This window comes from Cupressus sempervirens, chromosome 7, assembly GCF_028749045.1.
Source record: "Cupressus sempervirens isolate cs-2001-9-10 chromosome 7, ASM2874904v1, whole genome shotgun sequence".
NCBI lineage: Eukaryota > Viridiplantae > Streptophyta > Pinopsida > Cupressales > Cupressaceae > Cupressus > Cupressus sempervirens.
Window position 1 is genome coordinate 554,885,021 of NC_143124.1, and position 15,957 is coordinate 554,900,977.

Genomic DNA, 15,957 nt, shown 5'->3' on the forward strand with positions numbered 1-15,957 from the left:
ATAATAAATATAGTTGATATATTATTAAAATAATATATGATATAATAAATAATATAATTGTTAATATAATATATCTTATAATATTAATTAATATAAACAAACTTTATATATAAATATAAATATATAATTATTATAATTATTATTATTAATATAATAAAATTGACTTTATTGAAATGGCATGTCTTTATGAAATATGATGTATATATATCGAATATCAATTTTCAGAGGGTATCATGGAAAATATTATCAAATCATATAAATGAAATGTTGAATCTGAAGATGCCCCAAAAACAAGACATTACAAGTGGTATCAGAGAAAATGATTCTGCCATCATGTAAATGATAATGCAAATAATATGTCCAATGAGGAAAAATCTATGATGGGATTTTACTATCTCAAATATATAAAGAAGGCTTGCAGTCAGGTGCACTAGAGGGAAACTCAGTAATAAAGAGATGTTGGTCAAACATAAATATCATCATCGCAGTAATCATAATCTCATCTGCACCTAAACAAGCAAAGAGGCAGATCTATGTGCATCCAAAGCCTCAGATTCAGTAAAATAAACTTTTATCATTTTCGAGGAATTGCAAGTCTTTAAGCATGGAATAATCAGTTATTGCTACTAGCAGCACGCACATTAATATTTTGCGGGTCGAGATCTTTCATTTGAGTTAAATATTGCTTGATTTGGCTCTGGATTGATGTGTACTTTGTAGCTTTCGAACGAGAGTACTCTTTTTTGTGCACTTGTCAGCCTTCGATGCTCTACGGAGGTTGTAGTCTATTAATTGTTCACTGTCCGTGGGTTAAACTCTCGAAATAAGATTCAAATGTTTCTCACTAAAAAATCATCACGAGTCTTATACATTAAGGCGTGGAAATAAGTAGACACTAATCTCCATCAGGTTCGGCATCAAGACCAAAGCACATCGCCAAAACACTTTTGAGGTTAAGGATGTGGAACGGGAATAGGGAAGGAGTCCAAGATTAGTAGCAAGACATAACTAAGGATCAGCATCATGTTTCACACAGTGTTGTAAGTAATGTTGGACGTTGATACACCATTGAATACCATTAAAGCCTGCGTGGAGTGAAGGATCAACACCACAACATGCAAAAAGATATTTGTCGGGGTCCAGACTAGTATATTGATTCGTGGGTCCATAATATATGAGGCATATTATCAATCAATTGATGGCACAAGCAAAATTGTGATGTAGATATAGATTTTTTCAAAAATTGTTTTGGATGTAACAATAGTAGGTAATCAAAATTGATAAGAAGAAAGCTAACAAATACGAAAGACGAATGGTAGGACAACAATAACAATTATAGTGAGCACCAAAAGCAGGAATGAGAAATTGATCAGGAGTCGAGATGATTACATACACGATCTCTTTTGACCGCCGGAGTAAAGCATTGTAATTATTTTAAATGAAACCTCTTAAACCATGTCAATCATCTTGATGGGAGGAATCTAGTTAGAGACAACCAGCTACATATAGATTTGCAGAAACCATGCACCATAAATTATACATGATATGACAGGGGTGTTTAGCATAAAGTTGACATAGAATTGGCATGATATGCATCTTTGTGTCAAAAAGATATAGGCACGAGTATCCCCATGGCAAGGAGAACTAGGGATTTCCATAAAATGAGATATTTTAATTCTTTGGAGTCAGGAGTTTATGAATAAGAATCCTAAAATCATGACAAAGGGATAAAGTAATAAAGCCAAAATTATAATGGCTACATCATAAAAGGTACGTGGTATTAAGCTAATAAGTTTTATTAACTAAGGTAGTTATCCTTGTTATTTAAATTAGTTATTTATATAGTTCTCTCTATATATGTAAATATATATGTGTGAGGAAATTTAGGGAAGATGTTTAATATTGAAATATTATTTATTAGTTTAAAGAATGTTATTTTAATTCAATAATGATCTTTTATAATTTTGGCATTATCAAATATACATTAAGTTGGTAATTGAATTTAAAAAATATACACTAAGATTGATAATTGGATTAATATCAATCTTTTCATTGCAAGAATATACATTAACATTGATAACTGGGTCAATATTAATTTATCTGAGAATAATTGAATAGATTAATCTATCAAAAGAGGCATTAGAATAGTAATCAAATAAAATCCTGAACCTAATAAGATCATGATTCTCCAAGTGGAGATAAGGCCTACGGTGGAATGGACTGGGTGACATCACTTGAGGTACCGGATAAAGCCTACGAGTACCGGGTAAGGCCTATGGTAATGGGATATCCTAGGGTACATCATACAAAGGCACCTTCTTGGAAATGATGATTGGAGAGAGGTAACGATAATGAGGGTGAACGGTGAGGCCCACTGGTTGGGTAACATGTCACCCTATTATAGTTTCTCCTCCCATACACAAGAATTAACGAGTTAATGTTATAATGGACAAATAATTTTGATTGACAAGTCAGTAATAAACACCTTGTAGGGAGATTGATTTATATATAATGTGTATTAATGATTTTTTTGGTTGCAGGTTCACAATTAAGGAAATGCATATTGTGTGTCTCATGTGTTTGCATCGTGTTTGCTCCATGTCTTCATCTATTTGCATCGTGTCTACTTCGTGTGTTCATGATCTGTCTACATCGTGTATGCTTTGTGTTTTCATTCATAAATCTTTTTGGTCTTTTGAATGCAAATATGTTTTATGTCTATGACAAAGCTTGCGTATGAATAATGTTGCTTGAGGACAAGCAAATTTGAGAGGGGAGGACTATGATGTCCCCATTTTGACCATTAGTTTAAATAATAAATAAATATTTTATAAAGTAATATTAAATTATTAATATTACATTACAAGTAATAACCATATTATATATGTTGTATTATAATAGTAATATAAAAATATGAATGAAATAATAAATAATAGAGATATATTTTAATATAGCAATACTATATTAATGAAGTATTATAATATAATATATATAGTTGATATATTATTAAAATAATATATGATATAATAATTAATATAATTGTTAATATAATATATCTTATAATATTAATTAATATAAAAAAAATTATTGATATATAAATATATAATTAATATAATAAAATTGACTTTATTGAAAGGGCATGTCTCTATGAAATATGATGTATATATATCGAATATCAATTTTGAGAGGGTATCATGGAAATATCATCAAATCATATAAATGAAATGTCAAATTTGAAGATGCCCCAAAAATAGTTAATTACATAAGTTTGTTTTATATACTGATCATCAAGCTTTGCAATATTTTAATAGTCAAGGAAAATTGAACCAAAGGCATTTAAAGTGGGTTGATATTTTGTAGAGTTATACATTTTTTTGAAACATAGAAGTGGGAAGTCTAATAGAGTTGCAGGTGCTCTTAGTAAGAGACAACTTTTGTTGATAGAGATGCAGATTGAGGTGGTTGGGTTGAAGGAGCTCAAGAATTTGTATCCAAAGGATCTTGATTTTGGAGAAGCTTGGAAGGTTTGTAAAGAACCTATTACACTTGACAAGACAAAGCAGGTTGATTTCATAATCCAAAATTTTTATGATATTCAAAGGAAATCATTTATGCATTCCCACAAGTTCTATGAGAGAGAATCTCATCAAGGGTAAGCATAGTGGAGAATTGACTGGGCATTTTGGAAGAGATATGATCATTTGCTTTGGTTTTGAGAATTATTAATCACCACAATTGTAGTAAGATGTGATGAAGTTTGTGAAGAGTTGTAGAGTATGCCAAATGATAAAAGGAGTGAAGGGAAATGCAAGGTTGTATTAACCATTACCTATACCAGAGAAATCATAGGAGGATGTCAAATTGGACTTCGTTCTTGGATTACCAAGGACTTAAGGGCATGATTTTATTTTTCTAGTGGTTGATAGCTTTTCAAAGATACTACATTTCATTCCCTAAAAGAAGAATAGAGATGTTGTGAACATGTGAATTTTTTTTCAGAGAAGTGATGAGACTACATGGTCTACCAAAGAGTATAGTTTCTAATTGTAATACCATGTTTGTGTTAAAAAAAATTGATTAATTTTGTATTGTCTTCGATGTTACACAAAATGTCATATAATTGCCATTAGCATATGCCAATCTCACTCAAGCGATGAAGTTAGTTTCATATGTCTATCGAGTATTCTAGAGTTTGCCAAGTTCAAAAGACAATTTCTACCGAGTTCACTCGAGCAACAAAGAGAAGTTCATAGAAGGTTAAGTGTTAACCAAGCTCACTTAGTTAATGAAGGAAATGTTGGATATAACCCATCTTAACTAATCTCACTCGATTACCAAAGGAAATTTGTGAAAATGCAGTGTTAACTAAGTTCACTTGGTTACCACAGGAAAATCATTTCTAAGTTAGTTTCTATTGAGAAGGGTTGGCTAATAAAGGATTTTCCTGTTTTGGCATATTGAGCTCAATAGTTTTTTTTGTTGGTTATAGCCAACTAAGAGATGAATATTAAGTATTCTAAGTTGTATTCAAGCCAACTTGACAATATGTAAGATATAAATGTAAGATCAAGTTGAGAATTGAATGTGTGAAAAGAGTGAATAGAAGATTTGAAGATTCTTAGAGTAGCAAATTAGAAGGATAAGCAGAACATCCTTGTTGAGTTGCAAAGATACATTTGATCATAAAGGATCAAGTATACAAGCCAGAATTGAGATTGATAATTAACAATTTAGTTGCATTAGAAATTACGTCATCTCATTATTACTCTCTAACTATTGTAATAGTGATCTAAATCTCTTAACAGAGTTGGCTTAATAGCTATTTGTAAATCCTCTAACAAGGCAAAATTTCTAGATTGAAGTGTCTAAAGACCTCAAACAAGGCCAATTCTAATAGGGTGATTAAATCCTTTAACAGGATCACACCTAAAAGTGTGTTTTGTAACCTTTAACAAGGTTGGCTCCTAACAAGGCTCACTTCAAAAGAGTGAGAATTAGTTACTAGTTGCAATTGGTGGTTTTTCCCAAATTGGGTTTCCACATTCAATCTTGGTGTCACTTGTTTTCATGCTATTTCTTTTATATGTATGCAACTAAGTTAAATAAGGTTAACCACTGATAATATCTTAATATTTGCATTTGTTGAGTTACTCTTGCTATTTTAGTGTTTGCCAAGTTACGACATTTTCTAGTGTAAACCGAGTGCCTGTGTGTTTGCCAAGCATCAATTTTTTCAATGAAGTTTATATTTTGTGTTGACATCTAAGGGATTTGAGATTTATTTTTGTGGTAATTGATTCACCCCTCCCCTCTCAATTACTCCTCTTATATTTCCAATAGTTTTTTGGGTATTTTTGGTGTACATTATAGAAGAAATTGAAGAGAGACTTAAAGTTTAGTTCATCACATCATCCACAAACTGATGGACAAGTAGAGGTGGTGAATAGGAGTTTGGAAAATTTGTTGAGATGCTTGGTTGGGGATAAACCAAAGGGATAGGATCTGATTTTACCACATAAATATTTTTCATACAATAATTATGTTAACAAGAGTACTAGTAAATCACCATTCCAAATTGTATATGGGAGAAGTCCAGATATTATTCTAAATTGAGGTAACTAGAAAAAGAGAAATAAGAAGTGCTAAAGTAGAATAATTTTCTTTACATTTCAAAAATATCTATGAGGAGGTGAGGAATCACATTAGAGTATGTGCATGATCATGGCCAACCAAACTATGGCCTTAAGTGGCAGTGGAAAACCAAAAAATTAGGGTCATGTTAACTTGACACGTAATTATAAAGTAGTTATGGACTTTATCTTAAAAAGTTCTAAGAAAACAATTTGTAGGAAATTGAATGTAGTTTCTAAATTGCTAGACCTTATCTAGAGAAAAAATTACTTCATTGGTTAAAATTTTGGATTTTCATGCAGTACTAAAATTTTTTTAGCGAGACAATAAAAAGTAGGTGTATGTCTAACCACCTTAGTCAAAATCAAATGATAATAGTTTTTAATATAATTATAGATATAAAAGGTACACTCATGCCTAAATGTGACACATATTTTTGAGTATTTTTATTTCAAATAAATAATTAAATATAAATTTTATACTATAATTTTTTTAGAATAAAAAAAATCCTGTGTCTAACCACCTTAACTAATTGAAAATTTTACAACAAAAACAAATTCTTATAGTAGGTGAAGCATAAAATGTGAAGCAAGTTTTGGATTTCAAAAATGTTATACCATTTGAAAGTCATAGCTATTTTTCAATCAATATGACAATCAACAGTTTATAGATATCTTAACTACAAATTATATAATAATTAATTAGTGAACTCATAATTTAATGACAATTATATCAATGGAATCATAAGAGTGTTCTCAAAAACCCTTTTTGTTTTATTAAACTTAGATGAAAAAAAATTGTTGGTTAGCCATTCGAAGTTTTAACGTTAGGGAAACATGTCTCAAACATATTTTTTGAGTTGACCAAAGAGGTTTGGTAAATACCAAGCCTGATTGGGTACTCAGAATGTGGCAGCAAAACACCAAATTTTAAATTTAAGATAGTGGGAACCAATTGTACATTTTAAACCAAAAGGCTTACAAACATATTTAAATATGTTTAAAATTAAAGATATAATGATATTTGAATATTACTATTTATTATTCTATTATTATATATTATATAATAAATTTTATTGTTATATATTATTATATATGATATTAAATATGATTAGATAGTATATTAGGATCATGGTACTATATATTATTATATAATAATCTATATTATCTATATATTATTATTATATATAATATTAAATATACTCCTATAATATAAATTTTAACATAGTATTATATAGTTTATTAAATTACAATATGATCAATTACGATATGTCCCTAGGGAACAAATGTTGCGATGAAATGGGTCAAAGGGGGTCATAGGTTAGCCCATGACCCCCTTCAACCCATATGAGTGATTACCATATGTCCCTAGGTGTCTTAGGACCCCTAGCATATGTCCCTAGGGGTCCTAAGACCCCTAAGGACATGTGTCATGATGAAATGGGTTGAAGGGGATCGTAGGTTAGCCTACAACCCCCTTCGACCTATATGATTAATTACCATATGTCCCTAGGGGTCCTAGGACCCCTAGGGACACATGTCATTATCAAATAGATCAAAGGGGGTTTTAGGTTACCCTATCACCCCCTTCAACCCATATGATCGATTACCATATGTCCCTAGGGATACTTAGACCCCTAGGAACACATGTCATAATGAAATAGGTTGAAGGGGGTTGTAGGTTAGCTTACAACCCCCTTCGACCCTTATGATCAATTATGATATGTTTGTAGGGGTTGTAGGACCCCTACGGACACATGTCATGATGAAATAGCTTGAAGGATGTCGTAGGTTAGCATAAAACCTCAGTTAACCCTTAAGATGGATCACAATATGTCTCTAGGGGTCCTAGGACCCCTAGGGACACATGTCATGATGAAATAGGTCGAAGTAGGTAGTACATTAGCTTACAACCCCCTTCAACCCTTAAGATGGATTATGATATGTTCCTAGCAGTCTTAGGACCCTTGGGGACACATATCACAATGAAATGGGTTGAAGAGGATTGTAGGTTAGCCTACGACCCCATTCAAACCATATGATCAATTTCCATATGTCCCTAGGGGTCCTCAAACTCTTAGGAACACATGTCATCATGAAATGGGTCAAAGAGGGTGTAGGTTAGCCTACGACTCCCTTTGATACTTAAGATGGATTATGATATGTCCGTAGGGGTTCCCTAGGGACACATGTTGTGCTTAAATGGGTTAAGGGGGTTGTAGGTTAGCCTATGACCCCTTTTGATCCATATGATTGATTACCATATGTCCCTAGAGATCCTAGGGACACATGTGTCACAATGAAATGGGTTGAATGCGGTCATAGATTAGACTACAACTGCCTTTGAACCATATGATCAATTACCATAAGTCCCTAGGAGTCCTAGGATCCCTCAAGACACATGTCATGATGAAATGGGTTGAAGGAGGTTGTAGGTTATACTATGATCCCCATCGACCCTTATGATCAATTACAAGACTCCTAGAGGTACATGCCATAATGAAATGGATCTAAGGGGGTTTAGATTAGCCTAGGAACCCCTTCGACCCTTAATATGGATTATGATATGTCCCTAGTGGTGCTAGGACACCTAGGGTCACATGTCACAATGAAATGGGTGGAAAGGGGTAATAGGTTAGCCTACAACCCCATTCAACTCATATGATTGATTACGATATATCCCTACGGGTCCATGTCATGATGAAATGGGTCAAAGTGGGTCATAAGTTAGCCTACGATCCCCTTCAACCACTAAGATGGATTACAATATAATCCAGACACATGTCATGATGAAATGGGTTGAAGGAGGTTTTAGGTTAGCCTTTAACCATGTTCAACCCATATGATCAATTACGATATGCCCTTACGAGTCCTAAGACCCCTAGGGACACATGTCATGATGAAATGGGTTGAAGGGGGTAGTACATTAGCCTACAACCTCCTTCAACCCTTAAAGATGGATGATGATATATCATTAGAAGTCTTAGGACCTCTAAGGACACATGTCACGATGAAATGGGTAGAAGAGGGTCGTAGGTTAGTGTACAACCCCATTCAAACTATATGATCAATTACCATAGGTCATTAGGGGTCCTCAGACCCTTAGGAACACATATCATCATGAAATGGGTTGAAGGCCTTCAACCCTTGAGATAGATTATGATATGTCCCTAGGGGTCCTAGGATCCCTAGGGACACATGTCATGATTAAATGGGTTGAAGGGTGATCCTTATGATCGATTACCATATGTCCTTAAGACCCCTAGGACACATGTCATTATGAAATGTGTTGAATGGGGTTGTAGGTTAGCCGATGACCCACTTCGAATCATATAATCAATTACCATATGTCCCTAGGAGTCTTAGGACCCCTAGAGACACATGTTGTGATGAAATGGGTTGAAGAATTTTGTAGTTAGACTACAAACCTCATCGACCCTTATGATTGATTACAGGACTCCTAGAGACACATTTCATAATAAAATGGATCCAAGGGGGTTGTAGATTAGCCTACGACCCCTTTCCACCCATTTCATCATGATATGTGATCTTAGGGGTCCTAGGACCACTAGGGACATATAGTAATCCATCTTATGTCTCTATGGGTCTTAGGACCCTTAGGGATACATGTCATGATGTAATGGGTAGAAGGGGGTCATAAGTTAGCCTACAACTCCCTTTGACCCTTAAGATGGATTATAATATGTCTCTAGGGGTCCTACAACCCCTAGGGACACATATCACAATTAAATGGGTTAAAGGGGGTCGTAAGTTAGCCTATAACCCCCTTTGACCCATATGACATGTTATGATGAAATGGGTTCAAGGGGGTCATACGTTAGCCTATGACCCCCTTCAACCCTTTAGATGATTATAACATGTCCCTAGGGTTCCTAGGACCCCCATGGACACATGTCATGATCAAATGGGTTGAAGTAGGTCATAGGTTAGCCTAAAACCCCCTTCAATCCTTAAGATGGATTATGATATGTCCCTAGGGGTCCTAGTTCCTCTAGTGACATGAAATGGGTCAAAGAGGGTCATAGATTATCCTATGACCCCATTTAACCCATATGATCATTTACCATATGTCCCTAGGGTTCCTAGAACCCCTAGGGACATATGTTTTGATGAAATGGGTTGAAGGGGGTTGTAGGTTATCCTACGACCCCCTTTGATCCTTAAGATAGATTATGATATGTCCTTAGGGCTCCTAGGACCCCTAGGGACACATGTCATGATTAAATGGGTCAAAGGGTGTTGTAGTTCATCCTACAACCCCCTTCAACCCATATGATCGATTACCATATAGTCCTAGGACCCCTAGGGATACATATCACGATAGAATGGATTGAAGGGGGTTGTAGGCTACCCATGTGATTGATTACCATATGTCCCTAGGTATCCTAGGACCCCTAGGGACACATGTCTTTATGAAATGGATTGAACAAGTTTGTAGTTTAGCCTACGACCCCCTTAAACTCTTGAGATTGATTGTGATGTCCCTAGGGGTCCTAGGATACATATCATGAAGAAATTGGGTTAAGGGGTTTGTAGGTTAGTTTATGACCCCCTTCGACCCATATGATTGACTACCATATGTCCCTAGGGGTTCTAGGACCCTTAGGGATGCATGTAATGATGAAATGGGTTGAAAGGGGTCATAGGTTAGCCTACAACCCCCTTTGACCCATATGATCACATGTTGTGATGAAATGGGTCGAAGGGGGTTGTAGGTTAGCCTACGACCCCCTTTAACCCATATGATGTGTTAGGATATGTCCCTAGGGGTTCTAGGACCTCTAGGAACACATTTCATGATGAAATGGGTCAAAGTGGGTCGTAGGTTAGCCTATAATCCCCTTTGACCCTTAAGATGGATTACGATATAAACCAAACACATATCATGATGAAATGGGTCAAAGTGGGTCATGGGTTAGCCTTTGACCACATTCAACCCATATGATCAATTATGATATGTCCTTAGGGGTCTTAGGACCCCTAAGCACACATGTAGCAACTAAATGGTTTGAAGAGGGTCATAGGTTTGGCTACGACCCCCTTCGACCCATATGATAGATTATGATGTGTCCCTAAAGGTCCTAGGACCCATAAGGACACATGTAATAATGAAATGGGTTGATGAGGGTCATAGGTTAGCCTATAACCCCTGTTGACTCGTATGATCAATTACCATATGTCTCTAGGGTTCCTATGACCCCTAGAGACACATGTCATAATGAAATGGGTTGAAGGGGGTCGTAGGTTAGCTTACAAACCCCTTCAACCGATATGAATGATTATCATATGTCCTTGGGGCTCCTAGGACCCCCAGGGAGACATATCATGATGAAATGGATTGAAGGGACCTATGACCCCCTTTGACCCTTAAGATATATATATATATATATATATATATATATATATATATATATATATATATATATATATATATTGATTGCAAAAGAAATCAATGTGGCTAGTTTTATTTCAAATTTCAAGACAAATCCTTTCTACAAGTATGCAAGGCATAGTCACAGCAATTAGTGGTTGGATTAACAATTTAGAATGTGTAAGGAGATTTTTTCCATTGACACTATTATAATAGTTGTTGACTTTGTAGAGAACTACGCATTACAACCCCAAAATGAGACACAATCTTATTATTACAACTCCATTCAGATTGCTATTTTTGTCCACATAACATATAGACATGCCCCTAATAGTGTGGAAGATAATCATAGGATTATTAGCGAGTACCAATTTTACATGAGTGGTGATAGATATCACTCATGAGTTTGTGCAACATTGTTTTGAGAATTATTTTGATTTCTTACAGGAGCATGACAATGTTATCGATAGACATATCATTTGGTCAAATAATTGCACAGGTCAATTCAAGAATGCTCACATGTTTTATTGGTTGTGTAGGGTGCACATAGAGAGGGGTACCTCATATTATAAAAAAAAAATTGATTTCGTCCATGAGAAAGGGGAACATTATGGAGTAGGGGCATGTGTGAAGAGAGCTCCAGTTAAGGAGCAATTGAAGATTTCAAGAGCAGAGCTTCTTGATTCTCATAGCGTTGTTGATTGGTGTAGTTCAACATTATCATAGGGGACACTATTGATTTAGTAGTATGCAGGTTCTTTTGGTTGGTTGAGGAGGCATCCATAGGTGACAGACCAGATTGTGCTACTATTGGAAATTCATCAAAAATACATTGATTTTGAAGCTCTGATTCTAGTACATGGACCATTTGGACACTACAACAAGCTTACTTTTGTCCTAGTTATTTTCAGTATGATTGGGATCACTATGAGTCAAGTGAGTGGTTGGAAACATTTGCTCCACATTATCTTACTCCTTTATCTATCATACCCTCTATTAGAAATGATGATATGGAAAGTTTAGTTGACCATAACCATCTGTCAAATCTTCTTTGGCCAAGACATGGGTTGCACCACAAGGGAATGATGAGAATTTAGATTATTGGTTAGCTCATTGTGTAAGAGGTAAATAAAATCTTGCATAATCAATTATAGATGATGATGGATTCACATATCCTATTGGTTCTGTTGTTGTTTTAACTGTTGACATTATGGTCAAGGTTGCTTTTTAGTGACTCACACTTAGTCAAATGGTTAGCAGTTACCTAGCTTATCTTGTAGTTTACTCTATTAACTAAGTAATTCAGTGTTAGTTGAGTTCTACAATTGCTATTGAGTTCTAGAATTAGTATTCAATTTGCACCGAGCAGTATCTACTAAGTTGATGAATATCAGTGCAAACCAAGCTTCACACTGTTTATCAAGTTTACAGTATCAGCGATTTGAATCTAGTGTTGGGCAAGCCAGGATGTGTCAACCAAGTGATTCAGTTTATACCAAGCTCATAGTTTTATTGTTGACCGAGTCGTGTAGTGTCAACCTAGTGATTTAGTTTATATGTCGAGTTTCACAATGTTCACCAAGTCACCATTGTTGACCAAGTTTAGACTACTTGGAAGTGATTAGTATGAACTGAGCTTCTATGTATATTGAGAGCATGACAATGCTAAGTGTTGGAAATGATTTTCAAGAATCAAAACCTCACTAGGTTTGTCTTTAGGACCCGAGTACCAACAATTGGGTTGACTTTGTGTATTTTGGTGAAACTTGTATTATAGCCAACTTTGATGAATTGTAATTTGGATTGGTATATATGTAATGTATTGTATCACATCCAAATGTAAGAAAATAGAGAAGATATATGATGCAAATATAAGAAGAGTAGAAGTGTGAAGTAAGAAGGCTACAAGAAGTATAAGGAGCAACAAATATTTATCTATCACAGGAAGGTGATCATTACACTCCAAGAGAATCTCAACCAGTAAACCATTGTTGTAGATCATATATTAGCCATTGGTTCATCATAATAGGTGGAACAATTAAATCCTTTCACAAGGTAGACTTAACACTCTTTTAAAAAAATCTCTTTACTGAGTCCATACTTCATTGTATGTTTTGTAAATCATTTCACAAGGTAAACCTAGCAGTTCTTACTGCTCCTAACAAGGTAGATCATCAAAATTGATCAATTATAAGCCTTAATAGGCCAACATTATACTATAGTACTAAAGCTTGTGGGTATCATCCCCACCCTAGTTTTACGTTTTATTTGGAAGGTTTTTGGGTCACCATATCTTGTGTTAAAGTGTTATGAATGTTTTAAAGCTCTCATTTTTTAATGCATGCAATTAGATTAGAATATATATGAAGTATTAATTGATGAATTAAGATTAAGTTATTTTGGTTCTTGATTTACCCCTCCCCTCTCAGTAACCTATTCTATCCTATGATTCCAACAATTGGTATCATAGCTTTGTAGTTCTCAAAGAAGAAGTTTAACAACTTGAGAAAAGATCAGAGGCAATGGAGGTATTTGGACTAGATAAGGCTATTGACAATGAAAAGTTGAAGTGGAATTAGCTATTGAACAACTTAAGAAAGAAAAGGAGTAACTCTCTCAATCCTTGAAAATAAGAAAATATCTTGCAATACAAATGAATGACAAAATTTACACTGAAGAAAGAATTAAAGATATCTATTCATAAACAAATTCAAATGAAGCTAATGAGGTAATTAGAGAACTATTAGAAAAGAATTGTAATCTTCAAGAAGAAGTTAGAAATCTAAAAAGGGAACAAGAAATGGAGTCAGTAAGATTGTGTGAAGTCATGGAAGAAAAAGACAAGGCCAAAGAAGAGATAGAAGGAAAGAACAATGAAATTCAACATCTATCCCTTCAACAAGAAGACTTCATTTATTAACTTACTAATACAAATGAAGAAACCATGAATCTAAGATTAGAGAATGAAAGATTGCAAAATGATCTTAACATAGAAAAACAAACCAATGAGAGGATGATGAAATCTCAAGCAGACATGAATCAGTTGAATGAGAAAAGTCAATACAGATAGAAAGGCAAAGCAAGAATAGGATACAAAGAAGAAGGTGAATCACCCAAGCAAGGAGCTCAAAAGAATCAAAGGCATACTTACAATCATTTTAGTAAGTTAGGTCATACATCAAACAAATTTTGGATTAATGGTAAAGCTAAATTCAATGGAAAATGTTACAGTTTCAATAAGCATGGTCATAGAGCTAATGAATGTAAAAAGAAACCCAAATTTGAAGGCAAATGCAAGAAGCATGGTCACAAATCTTCTGAATACAAAACCAAGATATTGAACCTAATAGAACAAATTGTGAAAGCTATATTTGGTTGGGACTCCAATACATGGTGTAGATGCCACTACTGTGGAGAATTTGGACACATTAGAGTAAACTATGCGAAACATCACATGAGGACAAGAGACACCACTAGAAGATATTTCATTTGTACAAAACTTGGACACCTTGCAGAGAACTGTATGAACACTGGAAGGATTGAAGATGAAAAGAAGGCCAAGGTTGACAACATCATAAAGTAGATGAGGCAGCAATGGATTCTGAAATCTTCTGAGAATGCAAGTCTGAGCCATGAAGCACATGTCACTCAATAATTGGGTCACTCAAGCATTTCTACTTGATCTCCCACATAAATAACTAGAACTAATACTCTGAAGTAGAAATGTTACATCAATTCTAGTCAACTATAAGGAATGATCCATATTAGCATTCAAGATGCAAAGGGATCACTAAGTGTGTAAGGAAAATCTAGACCTTATCGAGCTAGGTTGGGTTGCAAGACTCTGTCAAGTGAGGTTGGGATATACTTAAACATTGTGTGGACACTGAGTTATGAATGACTCTATTGAGCACTAAGGTCAAATTGAGTGGAAGATAGTTTGTCACTAAACAATTGATCATACCAAGCATTTATTGCAATTGGAAAGTGAAAAATGTTAAAAGGAAAGAAATCAAATTCATTTATCACCATGAATTTTCAAAGAGCTATTTTTTGAGAGTGATTTCTATACTTCTAAGTGATTTGTGCATTTTGTTGTTGAAGATTTTTGTGTTTTAGAAACCCCACCAAGCATGACATCCTCTAGCAACAAATGTAAGAAAGGATCTAAGATGTTGGTTCGAGGAGTCGATTGGAAGGCACCAGACTTCAAGTTGAGTCTAGCAATTACAGAAGCACTTGATCCAACTGGAGCTTAGTCAGAGATTCCACCAAAGGTACTACTTGTTAATGATATTCATTCACATTTTCACTATTTGATACAAGACATTGGAACCCTAGAGATGGATGAGGCTCTAGAAAGTTATGTGTGAATGTTGCATTGAAACTTGAGCATCAAAAATTGGAGACCAAGGGTTTAACACACATTCTGCATATGCCCCAAGAATTTTAGATAAAATGGATAAGGTTTATCCTTATCTATGTACACAATGGAAAACTATGGTTGGAGTAGCCTATTTAAATAATGAATAAAATGATTCATTGAATCATAGGGCTCCCAATGTTGAACAAGGAAAAGACTATCGAAACCCTAAGTCGATTAGAATTAGAAAGAAAAACTCTTGCCAAGTGGGATGGAAGAGGTATGAAGATTAGTAGTGTGACTGAAATGAAGTTGAAATTTAGAATTCATGTAATAACACATAAGATCTATAGTTCCAATCATCTCAATAGCATGTCATGTGAGGCAATTTATTTGGCTGTCAAGGTGCTAAAGAACATGTCCTTCGACCTTGCCAAGCTAATGTTGAATCAATTCAACAAAAACATGGAAAGCATTAGAACTTCAAAGAATAACCTATGTAAGTTTATTTTAGTTTTAACTTTTTTATTCTTCTTCGTGCAAAATTTTTTCCCTTCAAAAGGTTCAGTCAT